At 46.2% G+C, this 23806-nt stretch overlaps 1 protein-coding gene and 1 long non-coding RNA gene across 11 annotated transcripts in view; one reads left to right on the top strand and one right to left on the bottom strand.

The window, feature by feature from the left end:
- The window catches only part of NMNAT2 (nicotinamide nucleotide adenylyltransferase 2), a 216409-nt gene that overhangs the window by 65393 nt on the left and 127210 nt on the right, over positions 1 to 23806 (bottom strand). The window lies entirely within an intron of this gene.
- LOC147356234 (uncharacterized) lies at positions 15878 to 19648 on the top strand. The gene is made up of 3 exons (XR_015143158.1): positions 15878 to 16009; positions 16330 to 16392; positions 18068 to 19648. It is a non-coding gene; the product is annotated as an uncharacterized LOC147356234 (long non-coding RNA).

Genomic DNA, 23806 nt, shown 5'->3' with positions numbered 1-23806 from the left:
CGACAGGTGGGTTCTCACCATTGTGCTACCTGGGAAACCAGTATATTGTACACTAGTTGGAAATAGTGCCCTCTCTGATCCTCCTTCCTCCCACCTGAGGAAACTGAGGTTTTTCACAGCAGTTCTCACGCTGGGCCCTGGCTCTGCGTGTTGGAATTTCATTCACCTTCTTGGATGGGTGCCATGATCCAGACCTCAGAGCCTCCCTCTGGCCTGGCTAGTGGCCACCCAGGATTCTGGAACTGCTAATCACTAGACAGGTGTGGATTTCATAAATGTTACCCAATCCATCTGTAACACATATATTTTGACAAGAGCCCTCAGGCATCTCTCTCTAGAAAAGTGACTCTAAAATGGGAAATTCAGGAACCTGTGTCAAGGTGAGGCAGCTCTCTCTAGAAATTGGGGCCCTTGGGTCATATCTCAAAAGTAGCAGCCACAGGGCTGTGTGGCCAGGCTGGTCAGCCTTTTAACTACACACAGTCATCCCAGCTTCACCCTGCATTTCTCAGCCTCATATCCCCAACCCCCGCGTTAGCCTGACCCCTGGTTTTCTAAAAACTCGGATTCCCCAGCCCTTACCACCTGCAATCAACTCACCTTCAGACAGTCTCTGGAATCAGGGAAGCCCTGCTAGGGTTGACTCAGTTTCCCTACCTTTCATTAACCCCAGAAATGCTGTCACTCGTCAAGGGACAGGCCTCTGCCCAAGTCAATGCTAAGAGTTACTCAAAGAGTCTTGACTGGTGTCCCAAAATATTTTGTTTTAATTAGTATCAACTGTGAGCTGGATACTCTGCTAAGCGCAAGAGATACAAACAGAGCACCCAGTGTGGGTGAGAGATACATAACAGACAAGCACAGCAAGTGTTGTAAGAGTCATGACAACAGGCCAGGTTTCCGAGTGTTGAATATGTGCCCAGCGCTGTGCTACAGGCTTTACAATCACTATTTTAATGACAGAGGTGAGCTCCTGGAGCTATGGGAGCTGAGTTCCACTGACAGCAGGGAATTGAGCCTCTAATCCTGGGCACTGGGCCCAGGTTAACCCCATTGCTGCCTCACCTACCCTGCAGGCCCCAGGATCCCAGCCCTGGATCCCAAGAGCTCCCTTCACTCTGACTTTATTGGGCCTTCTGGTCCCCCATCATGAAGCTCTCCTACCTATCTGCAGACACTAGCCCGGTCTGTGAGAGAAAAGCCCGGGTCAGATGGAGAATCAGGGCGTCTTTGGAGCTGGCTTCTTACTTGGTGGGGGTGGGGGGTGGCGTGCAGAGGTGATGCCCAAAGGAAAGGAGCATTTGCATTGAGTTCTGTGTTTAGAAGACAGGTCAGCTCTGGAAGATTTATTCCCACTTGATTTTGGAATTCCAAAACCGGAGCGAGGTCATCTTGCTTTCCTTGAGAAAGGAAATCCCCCAAAGAGGGTGGAGGGGGCGGAATTTCTGAGGGCCGGGCATCTCCTGATCAGGGAAGGGAGGGCTGGGGAAAGAAAGGGCAGCAGAACACAGTCCAGCCTCCTCCCCCTGGAAAAAGGCCTAAGTCCGTCTTGCCTTGGGTGAGCCAGAGGCCGCGGGCTCCATCTGCTGAGACCTTGTAGATACACATACCACCGGACGAGCCCCAAACTGCTGATCTCTACTTTTACCTTCACTGGACTTTCTAAAATCAGATCCAGGAACAGAGGGTGTTGGTCATCCAGACACAGAACAGTGTGTTCTGGGGTCCGGGTGCCTGGGGCGAAGGAGGGAAGGGCCAAGAAGTGGAAAGCTGCTAAGGATTTTTTTTTTTTTTTCATAATTTTTTTTGGCTGCACTGGGTCTTCATTGCTTTGCACGGGCTTTCTCTTGTCATAGTGAGCAAGGGCTACTCTTCGTTGCAGTGTGTGGGCTCTGGGGCACACGGGCTCCGACAGCTGCACGTGGGCTCAGTAGCTGCGGTGCACGGGCTTAGTTCCTCCGAGGCATATGGAATCTTCTCAGACCAAGGATCAAACCCACGTCCCCTGCATTGGCAGGCATATTCTTAGCTACTGCGCCACCAGGGGAAGTCCAAGATTTTTAAAATATTTATTTTTACTATTTGGCTGTGCCAGGTTTCTGTTGCAGCACACAGGATCTCTTAGTTGTGGCATGTAGGATTTAATTCCCTGACCAGGGATCGAACCTGGGCCCCCTTACACTGGGAGTCTTAGCCAATGGACCACCAGGGAAGTCCTCTGCTAAGGATGTTTAAAATCACCTTCTTGTTGTTACTGTTTACTTTATCATCACATCTGCTCTACTGGGACAGGGATCATGAAGCACAGTTTACAAATGAGAAGCTAAGGACTTGCTTTAAGTGTCAGAGTCAGGAATCACACCAAGTCTGGACTCAGAAGCCCGTGCACTGGGATGCAGGTGTGTGCACACCTCTACACGATATGACCCAGCCTGAAACTGGTTGGTGGCTCTGGATTTCAGTTGACTCACTTAAAAAATATTTGCTCTGCTTACTTTCATTCCACCAGCATGGAGCATCTACTATTATGTGCCAGTGGGCTAGGCTGAGTGCCAGGAATGCAAGGATCCACAAAATCAAAGTCCTGCCAAGAGTAGTTTATATACCAGTGTGGAAGAAAGACTCTCCCACAGATCATCTCAGTGCAGTGTCTACACAATGCCCAGGCGGTACTAAAGTTTAGATGAGATGATACATGCAAGCGTTGAGCAAAGCCAAGGGATCTCCCCGAGGCTGAGCCAGCTCTCTTAGGAGTGGAAGGAGAAACAAGAACAGGATGGGAGACTCTCGCAGAGAATCTCAAGGCAGTCTTCCCTCAGCAGTGCCGCCATCCACCTAGGATGGGGACAGGGCCATCCTTTTCTTCCCTTTTGCTCCTTCCTCCCTCCCTTTTTCTTTCCTTCCTTCTTCCACCGTTCTATGCGTGTCCAGAGAGGTCCTTGGTGGCGGGACCCATCCGACAACAGTAAGCAACTGGGGAACTTCTCAGCTGGGGAGTTCAGGATGATATACAACCTAGGAAGACCTCAGAGGGAGTTTTCCACCATCTGCTCTGTCTTTGAGTGTCTGCGATGTGAAGGAGTTCCCATGCTCTCGCATTTCCCTGGATATGTCCCAATGTAATAGGAAAATCATTACTCATCTCTAATAACAGCCTCTCCTCTTCTCTGCCTATCATGGAGAATTCTGGGACAACACTGTATTCTCTGCTGAATTGGGGTAAAGGGAAAGGAGGGAATTTAGAGAAACCAGACTGGGTAGATTGATTTCCTCTGGAAAGTAACTCTCTGTGTTACTGGTGGAAGAGAAATAAAAAGACCCTGAGAGTGAGATGAGAAAAAAAGAAAAATGTGAGTATTTGGGCTTAGGGAGAATTTTAGGAGTGTGGAGAGGATGGTTCTTGAGAGAGAGAGAGTTGTATATGAAATGTACATGGTGAGACAGATTTTTTTAAAAGTGTTGCTCTATTTTGAGCTGAATGCAGTTTTGGTATTCTTTGAGGGATTTTAGCTGAGACTAAGATTTCTTTGTGAATTACTTTTTGTCTATCTGACAGTTGTTTCCCTGAGTACATCACTGTGTCAGGACTGGGTCACGAGGCAGCCTTGCTTTCTGTGACTTACACCAGTGTTCACAGAATTCAATCCAAAGTCATCAGTTCTCAGCTCTTCATTTTATTACAGATAAAAACGCAGAGAAACGCCAGATAGATCCCAGTTCCTTGTTTCACACCTAATTTCCTAACAAGGCAGTGGAGCTGCCCCGGTCCTTCTGCTACTGAAAAAGAATGAGGGGAGACTGGCAAGCAGAGGAGAAAAGGGAGAGCAGAGAGAGAGAAACTATCTCCCTCCATCTCTTTCATTGGTATATCTCACATTTGAGCCACCTTCATGCTGGCAGGCAGTGCACGTCCTGTTTCTCTGCCATTTTTTAAGCTATGTGGCTTTGGGAAAGTCATCTCCTATCTGAGCCTTAGTTTGAAATTGGATTGGATTAATAAGAACAACTAACCTGCTGGGTAGCTGGGAATTTCGAATGAGAGCACGTAAGTGTAATCTGACCTGTAAGCTACAAGTCGTGGTGTGATGAGACAAACATGTCCATCCTTTCATCCCACCAAAGAGAATCCTTTCATTTCAACCTAATTCCACAAACCTCTTTCTCCACACTAAAAAAATGATGCATTCTTTCCTCCTAGGAGAGAGGTCAAATCATAATAAAAGTTTGAGAGAGCGGGGAAAGTTCAGAGGCTGGGGTAGAAGAGTTTATCTAAGGGAGAGGTTTGAAAATGGTGCCAAAGCAGCTTTAGGGTGAAAACTATCTGAATAGAAAAAGAAATAAAATTTGAGTTAATCTTACTGGGAGCGTACATTTGAGTACCTTTAACATCCCAGACTCTTGAGAGTCCCCTGGACTGCCAGGAGATCAAACCAGCCAATCTTAAAAGAAACCAACCCTGAATGTTCACTGCAAGGACTGATGCTGAAGCTGAAACTCCAATACTTTGGCCACCTGATGAGAACAGCCCACTCATTGGAAAAGACCCTGATGCTGGGAAAGGTTGAAGGAAGGAGAAGAAGGTGACTACAGAGGATGAGATGGTTGGATGGCATCACTGACTCAGCTGACATGAGTTTGAACAAGCTTCAGAAGATAGTGAAGGACAGGGAAGCCATGGTTCGCGATCCATGGGGTCACAAAGAGTCGGACATGACTTAGCGACTGAACAACAACATCATCCTTGATGATAAACATGGAATTTCTTTTAAGTTATAAGTAAATGTGGAACTGAGTTTTCTGAATATGATGGCCCTCTGAGATTGTACTGTCTGGGTTTATGCAGGGTATGAACATAAGATATGCCTGAGAGACCTTTGAGGGAAGAAGAGCGTATGGTCCCGGGTCTCCTTAGACCTGAGTCCAGTGGGCCTTGACTTCTGCTCCATCAAGCTCCTGGGCTGCACCCACAGCCCTGGGCTTAGGGAACCACCGCCACCATCTAGGGTGAGGCTTCTCCTTCTCATCTAGAAAGATCCCCTCCACCCCCTCCCTCCATCTGTGCAGACCATTCCCTCCTCCTGCCCTTATTCCTCATGAGCTGGATGTGTCCCAAGCACTGTCCAAAGCTGGCAGCTCTCACCTGTCAGCAGACTAAGGAGAGTCTACAGAGGGGGCAGCAGTAGCCGTCAGGGGATCACGGAACCACCACCTGGGGCCCCGGAGCAGCCACCTGGAGACGAAACTCTTCTTATGCAAATCACAGGATGAAAATTTCAGGACCACACAGTGAAGTCTAAGCCTTCCCTGAGCACTTGAGACTATTTAGTGTCCATTCTCATGATTTTAGCTTCCCTGGTGGCTCAGCGGTAAAGAATCCGCCTGCAATGCAGGAGATCTGGGTTCTATTCCTGGGTTGGGAAGATCCCCTGGGGAAGGAAATGGCAACCCAGTCCAATATTCTTGCCTGGAAAGTCCCATGGACAGAGGAGCCTGGTGGGCTACAGTCCATGGGGTTGCACAGAGTTGGACACAACTTAGCAACTAAACCACCAGCACACTCACAATTTTAAAAACCATCTGTCTGCTGACACCTCTCAAATATCTATCACTTTGCAGACTTTGCCTCTGAGCTCTAATCTCAGAAATCTAATTATCTGCTTGACATCTCTGCCTTGACTGTGTCTCACAAACATCTCAAACTTGAGATGCATACAACAGTAGATTCTTCGTAGCCATTCCCAAATCTGAGCCACCACCACTCCCCACCTGCTCCCTCCCTACACCAATGACACTGCCAGATGCTGAAGCCAGAAAGCAGGGAGGTATCTTTGGCTCCTCCCTCTCCCTTAATTCCCATATCTGATCCATCAACAGCTTCTAAAACCCACCAGCGTCTTTCCATCTCCATTCCCCCCACCACACTCCAAGTGACCCTTCTCTCCTGTCTGTATGACTGGGGCATGGAGCTTAGAAGAGAAGGGGGTTGAAAAGGAGGTACTTTTTTTTTTTAATTAATTTTTATTGAAATATAATTGCTTTATAAAGTTTTGTTAGTTTCTACTGTAGAGCAAAATGAATCAGTCATTCGTATATCTCCTCGCTTTTGGACTTCGTCCCCATTCAGGTCACCATGGTGCATTAAGTGAGTTCCCTGTGGTCTCTATCACGTTCTCATTAGTTATCTATTTTGGGCTCAGTCGCTCAGTCATGTCGAACTCTTTGTGGCCCCATGGACTGTAGCCCACCAGGCTCCTCTGCCATGGAATTTTCCAGGCAAGAATACTGGAGTGGGGTGCCATTTTCTACTCCAGGGAATTCTCCTGGAGTAGAATCTTCCAGGGATTGAACCTGTGTCTCCTGCACTGGCAGGCAGATTCTTTACCACTAGCGCCATCTGGCAAGCCCTATCTATTTTGTACATAGTATTAATACTGTATATGTGTCAATCTCAGTCTCTACGTTCATCCCTTGGTATCCATATATCTGTTCTCTATGTCTGTGTCTCTATTTCTGCTTTGTAAACAAGAATCATCTATACCATTTTGCTAGATTTCACATACATGCATTAATATATGGTATTTGTTTTTCTCTTTCTGACTCACTTCACTCTGTATGACGTTCTCTAGGTCCATCCATGTCTCTACAAATGACCCAATTTCTTTTTTATGGCTGAGTAATACTCTACTGGTAAGAGGGCACTTTAAACACAAGGATAGAGCCTTGCTCCCTCTGCCGCACCCCTCAGTACTGTTGTGTGAGGTCAAAATTGGAAGTTTGAAAATCTGAGAATGGAAAGGACTTGGCTCTACTGCCCTCTGCAACTTGGGAGGGAGACAGAGATTCCAGCACTGACAAGGGGTGCCCTGTTAATGCAGATGAGCAGACCTAGGCAGAGAGAGGGCCCAAGATACTACCTTCCCCACAGATTTCCCCTGGCCCTACTCCATTATCTTGGCTTCCTAGAAGATGGGGAGTAGATCTGATAAACCCTTGTGTATAAAGTAGGACAAAGGTTATCTAGGGATCGAGAGCTTAGGGACCTGATAGGGGATCACAAAAAGGGGGCAAGGGGCCCCAATGTGGGAAGGTTCAGGGTGGCTGACCAAACTGGAAACCAAGGATGGGGCACAGTGGTAAGAGCTGAGATGAGGACAGATTCCTCAGCAGTCACTTCCTGTTGCCTGGGGCAAGGGGACAAACGACAAGGTACGTGAAAACAGCAGATACCAGCCAACATGGGTCAGAGGCAGCTCCTTCAACGTCGGGAAAGATATAAGCCCCTTGGAATTTTGAGCAAATTCAGAGAGAAAGGGAGAAGGAAAAGGAGGGAAAGATCCTTTGCTTTTTCAAAATTTACTCTTTTTTATTTACTTTTGGCTGCGCTGGGTCTTCATTGCTGTCTCTAGTTCCCGCTAGTGGGGGCCTAGTTGCAGTGGGGGGCTCCTCATTGACTTCTCTTGCTGCGGAGCACAGGCTCTATATACCAGCAGCTCAGTAGTTGCACCTCATGAGCGTAGCTGCTCTGTAACGTGCGGGATCTTAGTTCCTGGACCAGGGATCTAACCCGTGTCCCCTGCACTGGCAGGTGGATTCTTAACCACTGGACCACCAGGCAAGTCCGAGGGGAAGAATTCTGAAACCGCTGAAAGAGTGTTCAAAAGAGAGTCTCAGAACTCACTGTCCCTCCACAAGGAGGACGTGGACTCTCAGTAGCTGAGTTTCATCACAGGAAAATAAACAAAATTAAGTGTTTGCAGTGGGAAGTTTTACACTGGTGAAATGTGGGTCCAATCACAGTTTCCTTTACTTAAAATAATCCAGCCCCCTTGCTTTGAGCCATAAGGTCCTGCATGGCCTGGCTTCTACCCTCTTACCAGCCTTATTTCAAACTTCTCTTCCTGGACCACTAAATGCCAGCTGCCCTGGCTTTCTTTGAGTTCCTCCAATACTCTATCTAAGCCTTTTCCTGCCTTTGGATGTGTGCTCTATCGCCCCGCCTCTTTTTTGATCCTTCAGAAAGACAGCACCTTCTCAGGGATGTCTTCTCTGGCTACGTTCTAAATGATTTTATGTCATTCTCTGCCTCTGCACTGGGTTCCGTATTCCTCACATAGTGCTTCTTTCATCCTTTCTTTCTTCGTCTGTTTCGTGTTTGTTTTTGAATGTTGGCTGTGTTGGATCTTCAATTGCAGTATGCAGGCTTTCTCTAGCTGTCATGCATGTGGACTTCTCTAGCTGCAGTTCATGGGTGTGGGCTTGGTTGCCCAGCAGTATGTGTGATTTTAGTTCCCCAACCAGGGATAGAACCAGCATCCCCCGCACTGCAAGATGGATTCTTAACCACTGGACCACCACGGAAGCCCCCTCTTTCTTTCTCTCTTGAGTTGCAATTAACATACAATATTTTATTACTTTCAAGTGTATAACATAGTGAGTCAATATTTTTATATATTATGAAATGATTCCTATAATATGACCAGTTACCGTCTGTCAACATACAATGTTACTCCACTGTTATTGACAGCATTCCCTATGTTGACCATTATATCCTCATGACTTATCTATGGCTAGAAATTTGTAATTCTTGATCTCCTTTCACCTACCCATCCCCTCTAGCAACCAGCAGTGTGTTCTCTATATCTGTGTCCGTTTCTATTTTGTTTGGTTTGGTTTTAGGATTCCACACTGAAGTGAAATAATGGTATTTGTCTTTCTCTATCTGAATTAACCTAACCCACTACCCTCCAGGTCCATCCATGTTATAGTAAATGGCAAGATTTCATTAGGCTGAATAATACGAATATTCCAGATATTGTATTTATATGTGTATATATACATTCTTTGCCCATTCATCTGTTGATGGACATTTTGATCGTTTCCATATCTTGGCTATTGTGAATAACGCTGCTATTTACATAGGAGTGCATATTTCTTTTCAAGTTAGTGTTTTCAAATTTTCTTTGGCTAAATACACAAAAGGGAATTGCTGGATCATGTGGTAGTTCTATTTTTTAATTTTTTGAGGCTCCTCCATACTGTTTTCCATTGTGACTGCGCCAATTTACATGCCCACCAACAGTGTAGGAGGGTTCACTTTTCTCCACCTCCTCACCAACACTTTTTTCTGCGCCACTGGCTTTCTTTCTGGCTTGCTGCCTTTCTCCCCACTAGGGAAAGTCTCAGCCTAGAGTCTCTGCACCTGCCGTCCCTCCACAAGAACTCCCCAAAGATAGAGACTCAGACATTCCATCATCATATGTACAAAGCTCCTGGCACTGCGTGTAGTAGGTACTTAATAAATCTCTGTTGGCTGAATGACTCTCTGAGCCCCTAGAACACACCCAGTAGAGTGTGTAATGCAGGGTAAATGTGGGTTCAGTGACTGTGGTCCAACCGAGCCGTCCCTGAGGTTACTCAGGAATCACAAGTCATACCACGCCCCTCTCTGGCTACAGAGTATGTTACTAGGGGCACCTGGCTCAGGGTTTCCCATCTCACCATCACTCATCTGGACCTCCTGGAGGGAACACCTCACTGACTTTCCAAGTAAGAAACCTGAGGCCCATTGAGATGACTGCTCTCCAGTTACTTCATGATGGAACTGGACTCAGTGTCCGAGCCTCTGACTCCTAGTCAGTGCTGTTTCTCCCACATCAGACAGCTTTATCCTAAATTCAATTTCTTCCTCAGTGTAAGTAAAGGAATTTTATTCCGTCTCCTTCAATAAAATGCCAACATGGCCAACTTGTACAGAGACTAAAATTCATGAATACTCTGGAGAGATACATACATTTATCTGCATGAAAAAAAGGAATAGTGTCATGTTCTTTAAGAGACTCAGGGAAATCTTTAAGGTTTTCTTTAAACTACTTTAATGCTTTGATGGTTTGAAGAAAGCATATCGGAAATCTCTGGAGAAAATGGCTAAGTGGGCCTAAGGTATTATACCTGGGCTGGAGTTGCTTTAAATAAAACCTTCTTTCACCTCATATTGTTTCCTGAGTAGAGCAAAATAGATAAGCCTCTTGTTACTCTTTTGGTTTTTTTAATGTAATTTCAATGTGCTTTGGATATTAACAGAGCCATCACCTTTACTCCCCTCACACTCAAATAATAGTTAAATCATGGGTGTTATGAACATCAGCTCCACCTGGGCAGTCTGTTTTATTTCTTCACTATTTGCCCAGCATATATTACAATTCTTCACATGTAGCAGGTGCTCAAAAAAGACATGGATAAAAATTTATTGACCATCTGCTATAGCCTGGGTACCCAGCCTGTGTGCTTAGGGTCAGAGGTGGACCAAAGACACATGTCCCTGCCCTCATGGAGCCTGGAGAAGGGAGACAGACAAGACAGGTCTTTATTTTAAAGCACACACACAAACACACAAAGAAATACACATTGAGAAAAAAGTCATGAACATAATGAACAGACTGCAGTAATCAGGCACACACGAAACATGCAAACAAAGCTACTTAGATATGGTTGTCTGGGAAGGTATATTGGAGAAAATAATTTTTCTCTGAGGCATGAATGAAGAGGAGGGGCAGGGGCAGAGACTCAGAGGTTTAGCACTCCAAGTGGAGGTCCAGTGGGTACAAAGACTCTAGGACAGGATGAAGTTCAATGTGCCCTAGACCACGAAGAGTCTGGCGTCATGGCAGTTGCTCAGCAGGCGGCATGTCACATTGGGTGTACTCTAAGGGAAATGTAAAGTCATTGATGGGATTTAAGAAAAGGAGTGACATGATCTCACTTATGTTATAAGAAAAGCACTCTGGGCTGTGAGGAGAAAGGATTAAGAAGCTAGAGGACCAGTCTTGCAACAGATGAGGTGGAAGTGGGTAAGGGAGATATTAATAGATGGAAAGGAGACAATGGTCTCAAAGTACACGTTGGAGGAAAAATTACCAGGTTAGCTGAAAATGTGGCTCTGGGGGTTAGGGAAGGGCTGGGATTGCCAGGAGGATGGGAAAAGACTTCAGAAGGACCAAGATAAGGAGAAGAACAGAATCAGTCTGCAAACGTATTCAATAGGGCTTCCCCGATGGCTCAGTGGTAAAGAATCCACCAGCAGTGTGGGAGACCTGGGTTCGATGGCTGGGTTGGGAAGATCCCCTAGAGAAGGGAAAGGTTACCCACTCCAGTATTCTGGCCTGGAGAATTCCATGGATTGTATATAGTCCATGAAGTTGCAAAGAGTTGGACACAACTGAGCGACTTTCACTTTCATATTCAATAAGGGTAAAAGGGCTGGAATGACTTTTACCCTTACCATTTCCCAACAGTATTCATAGCTTTATCCTTTCCATAATAGGAAAACAGAGACAAAAATCAGTGAAATTTCAGTTCCCATGTGAATTATGAAGATGGGTTGGCACAAGAATGACCCATCTAGCAAATCTAATAAACCATATTTCCCTGTGGTTCTTCTTATTGGCTGAGTTGATAGTTCATAGTATATCAGGGCCTCGCATGGTCCGTGTTCCAACAGCTCTTCCCAGTTTGAATGAGTGCACGAGGCACAGAGACTAGTATTTCCCGGAATCGTTCAGCATGGAGTGGGTGGCAGGGTGAGTGGCCAAGGAAGAGAGGGATGTTCATTTGGCAGCTCAGAGCTCTCTGTGCCCCCAAACCAGGTGATTTCTTGGTGTACAAGGACATTCATGAGTCACTTGGGCAGGCCTCTTGGGAGTAGTGCCTAAAGAGTGGAAAATAAAAACAGTGCTTTCGGCTGTTGGGTTTCTTCTTTTGTCCTGGGAGGCCCCTGCTTTCCCTGGCTGCTCCTCCCTGCCCCCGTCTGCTCCCTGGCTCCCCCGGCTTTCAGAGGAGCTGGTACTGGACACTAACTACCCTTTCTCACTTGACATCTTCTCCTGCAGAGCAAGCTACTCTCTTGCCAAATCTCTAGGTCGGTGGCTCATCAGATATCAGCTGCCCCCACGGCTTCCAGGGCGAGCAGGGAGGTGCTGCAGCCAGTGCTCAGGGCCAGAGAGGAAGGTGTCATGTGAGGGGCTCGTCACCTGGTCCCGGAACTGAAGACCACAGAGCTCTGCGGCTGGACCCCAGCCACTCAGACCCAGCTGGCAGGTCCCGGAAGAAGGTGAGGGGCCAGAAACACCACAGGACAGGACCCTGGCTTCCTCCCCACCCAGCTGCCCCATCCTGACTCCCCTCCAGAAACTGGAGAGGCTGTGCTTTCTTTGGACATAGTCTGAGGCTGAGATCAGCAAAATCTGGACCCTTCGACAGTATTCCAGAAAAAGCCTCTGCTGTGCTGACCTAAAGGCTAATGAGCCTTTCTAGGAGGTCCTCTTCTCTGATTCACCAGCTCTGCCTCTCCACCACTCTGATGTCCTTGGGCAGTGGCCCTTTGTCTTGGAGCCTTTCTCAGAAAGAAGGGAAAGAAGGAGATCAGTGCCAAGCCTGGGCAGCCCTCGCAGTGAGCCGGCATGGCCAGATCAGGGCAACCTCGGTTTGTTTTCAGAGCTAGCTGTCCTCCCAGATCTGGCCTAGGTGACTTGTCTCCGGGTGCCCTGCCTACTGTCCTTCCCAGTCCCAACACTTAGTGCTGTTGGCATGATCTTCTGCAGTAGCCTGCAGGAGTCTGCCTCCCGCAAGGGAGATCTTATGGAAGTCTACCCAATTTATACTGACCCAAGGACCCCCATGGCACCCCACTCCAGTACTCTTGCTTGGAAAATCCCATGGACGGAGGAGCCTGGAAGGCTGCAGTCCATGGGGTCGCACAGAGTCGGACACGACTGAAGTGACTTAGCCTAAGGACCCCCAGGGACAGGAAGCTGGCTGCTGTCCTGTGAAATAGGACCCTACACCCTGACTCCACTCACGGTTGATTGGACGAGAAGGGCCAATAGGAATCTTTACCCTGTTATTTGAATTAGAGGCGAGAGAGACAGAAAAACACAGAGACAGAGAGATTTGGTCCTTCCGGGAAGTTGTGGTTGGCCTTTCTCTGCTGTGACTCTTGAGATGTAGAGGCAGCAAGTCAGCAGAAAGAATGAACAATGAGTCGGATATACAGAAAGAGGCAAAGACGAGAGATAAAAATACTTCAAAGATTCCCCACAGCATTCCAGATTTGGGTTTCTAGCCTCCCTGAGGCTCATTCTTGCCCACAGGGGTTCATGACTATTCAAATAAAGTCCCTCTTCTTCCTAATGTGATTTCTTTCCCCACCACCAACATAGACTGAAGCAATAATAATGCTATTATATTTCTTTAATTCTAACACACACCATCAATTTGAATAATGTTTGTGTGTCTGTCTGTTTATGTGTGTGTGTGTTGGGGGAGAAACACGACATTAAAAATAAATATTGTCTGTATGACTTATTCCAATTTCAAAAATGTTCAACATGAAAAGCATGCACTTTAACATTGAGGAAATAGGACACTTCACTTACACAGTCTCTGGTCCTGACTCTTAATTAGGTAAAATGGTCCATTTAAATGCAATTAAATTGTGTATGTCTCCAAGTCATTAAGGAGTAGCTGGAATCTGTGTGTTATGATTTACACGAGAGCCACTTGGGTTAGTGTTTAGCTGGTCAGGAATAGCCTTAGGCAGTTTCCTGCCGACCCTGCCGTGGGTATCACAACCATGATTATAACTGCGGGACTCATTATGGATCATAATCATAAGAGGATTTCCCTGTTAAGAGCATTATCCAAGCTCTTATTGTCGCTCTCACGGAGGGACACAGTCAGAGAGCCACATTAAGCTGTCCATTTTTTCCAGGGAGGCTGCCCACCCACTGCCTGTCTGCCGACTGTGTTCACTTTCCTCCCGGCCTCCAACTTCCTCTGGCGACCCCCAAGATGAGGTCCAGACGCAGGCAGGAATGGGTCGGCCCAAGCATAACTGAGCACTCTACACAGGCATTGCAAACACTCAATCTTAGAGTGGTTTAGAAGCCATTGAATCCTCTGCCTCCTCTGCCAGATGCAGAACTGTGGCTCAGAGAGTTTGAGCAAGTTACATGGGGTCACTTGGCCAGATGGCGGCACAACCCAGACTCGAGCCAGGTCCATCGACCTCCCATGCTGGGCTCCACTCACTCTTATCACCATGCTACACGTGTGTGCTAAGTCACTGCAGCCGTGTCCAACTCTGTGCAACCCCATGGACTGCAGCCCGCCAGGCTCCTCTGTCCATGGGTTTCTCCAGGCAAGAATACTGGAGTGGGTTGCCATTGCCTTCTCCAGAGGATCTTCCCAACCCAGGGATCGAACCCATGACTCTTACGTCTCCTGCATTGGCAAGCAGGGTTCTTTACCACTGGCGGCACCTGGGAAGCCCTACCACCACCACTCCTCTTCCCCCCCAAAGCAGGGAGGCTGGGCATCCAGCGTGGGTACATGAGATGAAGTCTGACAAGTGACTAAGAGCATGGAGCTGCAGCCAGAGTACCCAGGTTCAAATCCCAGCTCCACCACTCCCCGGCGGCCTGCACTCAGCCCAGCTACCTAACAGCTCTATGCCTCAGTCATCCTACCTGTAAAATGGAGATAAAAACAGTATCTATTGCTTAAGAGCGTTGTAGCATTATTAAGTTAATGAGTAAAGCATTTTGACCACTGCCTGGCACGTGGTACACTCTATATGTATGTTTGCTAAATAAAGTCAAGCAGCCTCTGATGCCCCAGGGTCTGAGGAGTTGTCTGGAGGTAGAGCCATCCCAGGCCATCAGATGGACAGAGTCCCTCAGCCCCAGGCTGAGGGGCTGTGTTGCAAAAGCAGCCAGGAGCAGAGCCGAGGAAAGAAGGAACAGGACATGTGCTGCGGCCTGGGTCACCTCGGCGGATGCCCCCTCCCCATTCCTCCCAGAAACCTCCGTGTCCTCCCTAAGCACACCTCAGCTAGTGGTGTCCCCCAGGAGCACTGTTGGTGGCAGTGAGGCCGCCTGCTGAGTGGCCAGTTCCCTCCACCTCCCGAAGCTGGGCTTGGGAGAGGACAAGGTTCCAGAGACTCCTGCTGAGGCGGCGGTGAGAGCTTCCAGAAGTCTGGGTCCACCGGCTGAAAGCTCTTAAAGTGTGGGGCAGGGTCACAAAAGGAACTCCTAAAAAAGAAGGCATTTCTTATTGGGGTTTTTTGGTTTGTTTTTTACCAACTTGCATCTTTAAGGGTTAAATCAAACAGGAACAGTGAGGTGAATTCCATTCCAGCTGGCAGTTCTTCTCCCTTCAGGGTCCTCTCAGAAGCTCGTGGGAAATATGCAGGGCTCGGAGATCCTCATCCCTGGCTTCACGATCCTAACATCCCCTTCAGATCTTCACGCAACCTCTCAGAAATGTGGGAAGAATTTTCTCTTGTGTTTTCCTGAGCACGCTCTCTCTCTCCCCACCCCCTTTCTTCCCTCTCCCCCACTTCCCCAGGTTTATTCAAGGTCCAGGCTTGATGTTCAGGCAGAGACACCATCTGAGACTCAGCTGGGGTCCCCTCCAACCTGAACAGCTCCCAGTAATTCCAGGGAGATGACAGAGGACGGTGGAATCGGGGAGAGGGGCAGTGGTGCACTGAGCACTCGCTCTCTCGGTGGAAAAGGCAGCCATCAGTCACAGCTGCTCTTATAAAACACACCTCGAAGCCAGGGGAGGGGGCTGCCTCAGGCTGCCAGGCCTGTATTCCAGCTCACTTCTGGGGACTTGAGGAGGAGTGTTGATGGGGAAGCCTGAAGGGAAGAGAAGGAGGCTGGAGAGGGAGGAGCTGGCAGGGGACCCTGCTGGACAGACAAGACGAAAGGAAAGGAGATACGGAGGGGCTGAGTGACTGAGGGAAGAGGAGGCAGGTTGGCCCAGGGGTGGGCCAAGGGAATTCAGGAGCCAGCTGGGAAGGTAAACACCTGCTTTCTCCTAATAGAAAGCCACCAGGCTTCCTTTAAGAACCACCTTCCTCTCTGGAAGCCTCTGCTGCTCTCTCTGTGGGGCCCTCCTGCTACAGCCTCAGGACTGCGTGCTTCAGAGAGTGAGACACACAGAGCTGGTAACTCAGGGCTCCTCCCCAGGGGGGACACAATCGCCCCCCCAGCCCCACCCCCACGCCTCCGGGCAACCCTCCCACTCAGCATGCCCACTTTGTATCCGGTTTTAATCCTCCAAACTGAACCAGTGTCAGATAAGAGCTCTGCCAAGGCACCACACTTACCTCTCAGGCCCAGCTTTCTGTTAGAGAACTGCTTATGTTAGCAAACAAAGGGCCAGTGGGCCTCCTCTAGAATTTGTATGCAGGGCCCAGGTTCACATAGTTAAACCTACTTCTGTATTTTCTGATCTCACCAACATGGGATTTTTTTTTTTTTTCAGACAACTTTATCTTATCTGTCTTTTGGGGATGTAATAACCCAAGATACACTGCAGACTTAAATGGTAAGAGTCAGGATGTGATATTAATCACTGAGAATACTCAGCTTTAAAAAGCACCAAATGCTGAATAAATTAAAGCACTCAGTCATGCAGACCAGACCAAAGGGAGGGGAAACTGAGGGCAACTACAATAGAGACAAGACTTAAAAGGAGCTTTGGGATCTGCCTGAGCATGAGGATAGAACTGAGATGCAAGCAGACGCTGCCACCAGCCAGCCCTGCGCTGAGTCGGGAAAAGGGATTCTAAAAGGTCAAAAGGACGGCCCTTGAGTCTGAGAGACAGAATGCTAGCTAAGCCCACGAGGACCTACCCCAGGATCACTCTTAAATTATTCTGGACCAGAAGGAAATTCCACAACTTGCTTGGATCTCATCGTTTCTCTGGGGATGCAAACTCACCATGGAAAATTCCCAGCCTCACCCAGGTCTGGGCACCCTGCCCTGCCACTCTCCCCGCTGGTTTCTGGGCCTTGAAAACCTCCGCACATTTTCCCTCGTCTTGTTGGGAGCAGTGACAACTATCCGCTTGTTGGGAACCAGAAGGTGGTGGCAAACTTGGAGATGATGATCAAAGGAAGGCGCCACCAGACATATGGTGTCAGCGTCACCAGGCAGGGCCGTCTGTCCCGGCGCAGAACTGGGATGCATGGGCTCCCACGGTGGAGACCCCAGAGAGAAGGCCTCCACCCATCTGTCCAAATTCCTTTTGAGGGGAAGGAACCAAACCCAGAAGGAGGCCAGCGCCCAGAGAACCCTCCAGGGGATACTCAGAGTTGGTAAAATAAGTTCTGGCTATCCCAGCACTCAGAGGTGTTACTGAACATTTCTAGATAAACGCAAAGGAAAACTCAAACTGCAGGTGGGTTGAGAAGGTCACCTCTGCTGTGGAGGCAGAATATCAGCCCCCTCAAATGCTGACATCCTATTTCCTGGAACCTGGGCATGTGTCACCTTGTATGGCAAAAAGGACTTTGCAGATGCAATTGAGTTAAGGATCTCAGGATGGGGAGATTATCCTTGACTATTCAGATAGACCCAGAGTAATATCCAGGTCCCTCTAAGAGGGAGACAAGAGGGCCAGAGTCAAAAAGGTGTGACAAGGAAAGCAAAGGTCGAGCGGGTTCCATTCCTGGTCCGGGAAGACTCCACATGCCTTGGGGTAACTAGATGCACCACAACTGCTGAAGCCCGTGTTCCCTAGAGCCTGTGCTCTGCAACAGGAGAAGCCACCTCAGTGAGAAGCCCGCAACTAGAGAACAGCCTCCTCTCTCTGCAACTAGAGAAAGCCAGCATACAGCAATGAAGCCCCAGCTCAGTCATAAATAAAGAAAGAGATAATTTTTTTTAAAAAAAAGGAAAGATGGAATGGGCAAGGAAACATATTCCCCCACAACATCTAGAAGAGGAAGCAGCCCACACGACCCATTTTAGACTTCTGGCCTTCCGAAGTGTAAGGTGATGCATGTATATTGATTTAAACCACTAAGTGTGTGGTAATTCACTATAGCAGTGAGAGGAAACTAATACTCTTCTAAGCTACACAACTTCCCCATGACCCAAACCATTTCTGGGTGAGCCTAAAACATGGTGCCCGTCTTGCCTCTCTCCACAGATGACCTTTGCCTGGTGTTCCCCTCTCCTGACTTATTAATGCTGCCATTCATTCTCTCATTTCCAGATATGAAAAAATTTGTTCTCCTCAGCTATCTGAAGGACCCACCAGTGTCATCTCATCGTTCCCAGTAAGAAAGCTGGAAGGTGAAACACAAGTCCATGGGCTTTGAAGAACGTGCATGATGCCTTTTCCTCACTGACTGAAGGAGACACTGGGAAGGGTCCCTCCAGCAGAAGAGTCAGTCATAGATTTCTCCACTGGCCCTCCCAGACACACCCAGAGCGATGTATTGTATGTCTGTGTCATGTAGACTGTAGCTGTCTGTCACAGGATGCCACCCCTGGGGACGGCCAGGGCCCTGGGCCTCCCCGAGAGGTGTGCTGGAAGGCCACAGATTATGTATCCCCCCCACCCTCCCACCCATCCCTGCCCCAACTGTCATCTGGGTAATCTGTCCAGACAAATATCCAAGGAGACCTTTCTTGGCCTTCTATACAGCCTCCTCCAGGGAAAGGGGTTTGTCTCTACTCCCCGCTGCACAGACACAAGCCCATTGCAAGATCCTCTGAGCCCCAGTTGGCACAAGCCACTCTCTTCTGCTCCAACTTTCACACCACAGGCAGCAGCTCACAGGCCTCAGGGCCCCGCCAACCTTTGATGTAAATTCTGTTCCATTTCAGCATATTCTGTGCTTCCCCTAAAAGCCACATTCAACTGAATTTATTTTACCCCAGAGTCTGTCTGGGCCTTACTGAATAGGTACTGTGGTGGGCATAAGAATACCCCATCTAGTCTTCCTGGCCCCAACTCAGATGCCCACCGACAGCTGAGCACTGGTGTGTGGGAGGCTCCCAGGGTGCCCTAGGGAGACAGCTCTGGGCCCACTTCCTGTCTGCTCTGGTCAATGAGTCAGAAATAGGTCACACATTAAGTGGAGAGAATTGAGGAACTAGAACACAGTTTGGGATTAGGTTATCACTTCTCCCAACTCCTCACCATGTTGATTAATAGTAATTATCCAATGTAACTTCCCAGGCACTTTAGAGATGTCTTCTTATCCAGTTCACTCAACTACTCCATGAGTCTACTGGGCTTCTGTAAAAAGTCACCAGCTTCAACAAAATAACAACAAGCCCCACCCAGGAGTTTTCCTCCTCCTTCTTACTCCTTCTTAGATCCTGTCTTTGTTAACGGCAGCACATCCATTCAGACGCCTAGACAGAAATGTCTGATAGAAACCATAGGGTCTCATCCAATTCCATCTCCAAGTCCTGGAAAACTGACATCTCTGGCTGCGGATGCAGGTGGGAAGGAGACAGCCCTTCGGCGTGAATGTAAAATAAGAATGAAACACCAAACAACCATCCACTACCCACCCCTGAGGCAGGTGGTTGGGAGTGAATGGGGCTCTTTTTCTGATCCATGGCTGCTTTTGCTGCAGCCAGGTTTGAAGATGTTTCTGCTCAGGTCATCTCCAGTTACAGCCTGGCTTTGTCTCCTCGGGCTGAACATTTCTCCCATCTAATATGATGCCTTCCTGAAGCTTAAGGAAAAACACAGCTTCCCAGAAGGGACACATCTGTTCCTCTGGACGCCTCTCTGTGACCCAGGTGAAGTAAATCAACCCTTCTCTGTGCTCCCATGGTAACATGTGCATGCCTCTTTTTGCAATTATCCCAAGCACTGTCATTTATTTCATTGCATCCGTTTCTATATATGGTTCTTCAACTACACTGTAGGCTCTTGGAAGTCAGGACCAGGTTTACCTTCTAATCTTCATCCTAATTAATGCTTGGCACATTACAGATGCTCATCAATGTTTGTTGGACAATCTCTGAATGCAAGAGGCTGGCCCATCCTCTGTGCACAGGATGTTCTTAGAGATGAAGGTTTACAAGGAGAGTAGGAGGAAGAGACCTTCAATGGTAAGAGTGTCTGAACTCTATGAAATTCATTCCTGGGAAGAACTAAAGCCAAATCAGAAATTACTCTCTGAATTTATGTGATTTCCTCTAATACCGACCTTATTCCCTGGCAACAGACTTTCATGGCTTCCTATTTCAACACAGCAAAACTCAGCTTGTTGGTTTTTAACCAGTATCTGCACTATTGTGTCACTAGAGTAGCACCATGATCAAATGCAAGCCTAACAGAGTAGATTAGGAATAAAGCTAGGAGGATGAGATTAAGCTTGACAACTGTTAACATCATGAGTCATTGTCTCCTCCACTTTTCTTTGAATCCTTACATCAGGCTTCTGTTACACATGGCAGACTGAATACATGCATTTATTGCCACTCTCTTGAAACCCCACTAAAATGACGTTACAGGAATAAAAAAGTAAAATTGTCAAGGACAGAGAAACCAGAAGGGGAGACAGAAGATGCCTACACATTTTTTGGAAGGTCAAAATACATGCGTGAGTGGTGATTGACATGGCAGAGTGGAGAAAGCCAAAGCTTAAACATGTAGAGCTAATTTGCACCGTTGAACCTAAGAATGACTTGGGATCTGAGACACCATTATCTTAGAAAGCATGGAGCGGAACAGAGAATGAGTAAAAACTGATACAAGGGGCTGTTACACCTGCACAGCCCCTGGCCTCTGGAGCAGGTTTGCTGCCCCTCCTTGACCCTGGCGGGAAATGAGAATATTATCCTCTGGAACAAATGATCCTAAAAGGTTCTAGACTCTGGGAAACTGGACACAGTGAAGGGCAGAAGGAAAGTGCCTTCTGGAAAGCAAGGGGATTAAGAGGGTCTCCATGCTAAAGAGTGATATCCACAGTTCCCTTTCTTATGAGGCTCCCAGAATCTGGTTCATGTTCCTCAAGCAGAAGACTGAGGACTCTTTTTTTTAATGATATTTTCATTTATTACTTTTTAATGTTTATTTGTTTATTTTTGACTGTGCTGGGTCTCCCCTGCTGCACGGGTCTTTCTGTAGTTTTGGCAGCAGGACTACTCTCTAGTTGCTGCTCGCAGACTCTAGAGCACAGGCTTAGCTTACTTGCAACACGTTGGTTCTTCCTGCATCAAGGATAGAACCCGTGTCTCCTGCATTGGCAGGTGGGTTCTTTACCACTGAGCCACCAGGGAAGCCCAGAAGTTTAAGAACTCTTCTTTAGAGAAGCTGATGGGCTCAAGAGAAACATGGATCGATACTGATGGAACCACTCTTGCATATTCCTAAAGCCCTCTAGTCAACAGGCTCCAACTGGGACTCAATAAGGCCTGGCTTATGAATGGGCAGTCAAGGATCACCAGTTATTTGAGGAAAGCATTCAATTTAAAGGCAGAAAATCATAATAAATAAATGGGGTTTGGGGTGGGGCTCAGAGAAACAGAGGAAATGCAGAAAATAGGGGAAAAAAATTAAAGATGTAACATCCTCAGAGAGATATAAGATCTTGCTTTCATGAAATGAGAAGAAAATTCTATACCAAACAATCATTCATTCATTCATTAGCTATTTACTGTGCTAATTGTGGATGGTACTGTTCTAGGTCCTAGAAACACAGCACTAAAAGAGAAAACATTTAAACATCCCTGTCCTCACGGAGCTTTCATTTCAGGGAGAAAGAAAGACACCAAACAAAAAGTAAATAAAATACAGTATGTCTTATTATGATATATACTATGGAGGAAAAAAAGATAGCAGGGAAATAAGTTAGGAAGACCTAGCAGAAAGGGATTATATAAATTTAACCATGATGATCAGGGAAGACCTGAAGGAGGAGGTGCATTTGAACAAAAAATATAAAGGAAGCTAGGTAGCAAATATGAGAAAGAAAGACTCGTGCCAGTTAAAAATATTATGGCCAAAATTTGAAATTATAAGAAAAGTTAGAAGATTAGGTTGAAGAAATCACATAAAGTAAACCATAAAAACAAACAGCAATAGGAGAGAGGGGGGAAAAAAGGTAGAAGGTAAAAGATGAATCCAGGAGGTTCAATCTGACTAAAAGGTTTCCCAGAGACACACACATGTATGGTGTACTAATTCTCAATAAAAGCAGAGGAATGGGGTAGGAAACATCTTTACAACAACACCACTGAAAGTACTGGGTGCTGAAACTGGTAGATACGTGCGGAGGGAAGAGAGAGCTTCAGCTCCTACCTAAGGGAAGAGAGAGTTTCAACTCCTACCTAACACTCATAAAGAGTAAATCTGACACTAAAGGTTTAGCATATTTACCTAAATATACAGGCTGAAAACCATAAAGCCTCAAGAAGAAAATTTAAGATAATAAATTTGTAATTTTGCAATAGTCAAAGATTTCTCAGGACAGAAAAAGTACTAACTGTAACAGAAAAAATGATAAATTGAACTTCTGACAGGTCTTAAAACTTCTGCTCATCAAAAGATACTTTTAAGAAAATGAATAGGTAAGCTGACCAATCGGAGAAAATACTTGCAATTTATGTTACCAAGGACTTCTATCTAAAATACATAAAGAACTCCTACAACTCAATAATAAAAAGTTAAACCAATGAAAAGAACATGCATGAAAACTTGAATATATATTGAATATATATTTTTAAACCTTTTTTATTTTGAAAATAATTATAGATTATAGGAAGTTGCAAAGAGAGTACAGAAAGGTCCCATGTACTCTTCACTGACTATCCCCCCTTAGTTATATTTTACATCACTTTGTAACATTTTGAAGACTGACAATTTAAAAGATTGACAATGCCGAATGTTGGTGGTGATGTGGGAAAACTGAAACCTTTATAAATTGCTGATGAGATTGTAAAATGGCTATCACTTTTGAAAACGATTTGAAAGTTCTTTATAAAGTTAAACAGATATGTATTGTGTAACTCAGAAATTCTATTCTTAAGTACTTACCAAAGAGAAACAAAATCATATGTCCACAAAAATACTTCCACAAGAATGTTTATAGCAAGTGTATTCACAATAGCCCCAAATCAGAAGCAACCCAAATGTTAATCAACAGATTATATAGTATTCATAAAATGGAATAGTACTCAGCAGTAAAAAAGGATAAACTGTGCTACTCCCAAGAACACGGAGAAATCTCAATAACATTATGTTGAGCAAAGAAAGCCAAATGCAAAACAATATATACAGTATAATTCCATTTACATGAAGTTCAGCACTGCAAAACCAAAATTTGATGATAGAAATCAGAACGATGGCTTTGTGTTGAGGATAAGGATTGCCTGGAAGGGGGCATGAGGAAACTTTCTGGGGAGATGGAAATTGTCTGTACCTTGACTGGGCAGTTAGTTACACAGGTGTATCTATTTATCAAAATTCACTGGATTGTACATTTAAACTTGTTGCTCTATGTAAACTTTACATCTGTTTTCAAAAGTGAAAAGAATGAGGGGAAAAAAGATTTCCACAATGAGAAAAAGAATGAGATAATGAAAGGAAGGAAATAAGGGGAAAAAACACAAATTAAGTTTTTAATTTTTAAATTCTCATATCATTTTTTGATATATTATTTAGTGTTATTATTACAACACAGATGGTATAAATAAAAACCCAAGACATAAAGAGGTAAGTAATTTACTAAAAAAAAAAGTCCTGGATCTAGGTTTTCTTACTACCAATAAACTTAACCACCTCCCCTCTGTGGCAAGAAAAATACCATATGTTTGAGAAGCATCTATAATTGAGAGCTGCCATCAGTCTGTGGGCTATTATAATTATCCCTTCAAGAGTAATGGACCAAGGATTCAGCTGAAGCCTCTCTGTTGGCAGCAATCATTTCCTGCTCCATTTTTGAATTCTTAATCACTCAGATACCTTAAGCCATCAATATTCTCT

This window comes from Bos grunniens, chromosome 16, assembly GCF_055505025.1.
Source record: "Bos grunniens cultivar Pamir isolate PY7600 chromosome 16, Bosgru_T2T1.0, whole genome shotgun sequence".
Lineage (NCBI taxonomy): Eukaryota > Metazoa > Chordata > Mammalia > Artiodactyla > Bovidae > Bos > Bos grunniens.
This window is presented reverse-complemented; position numbering and strand designations above follow the sequence as displayed.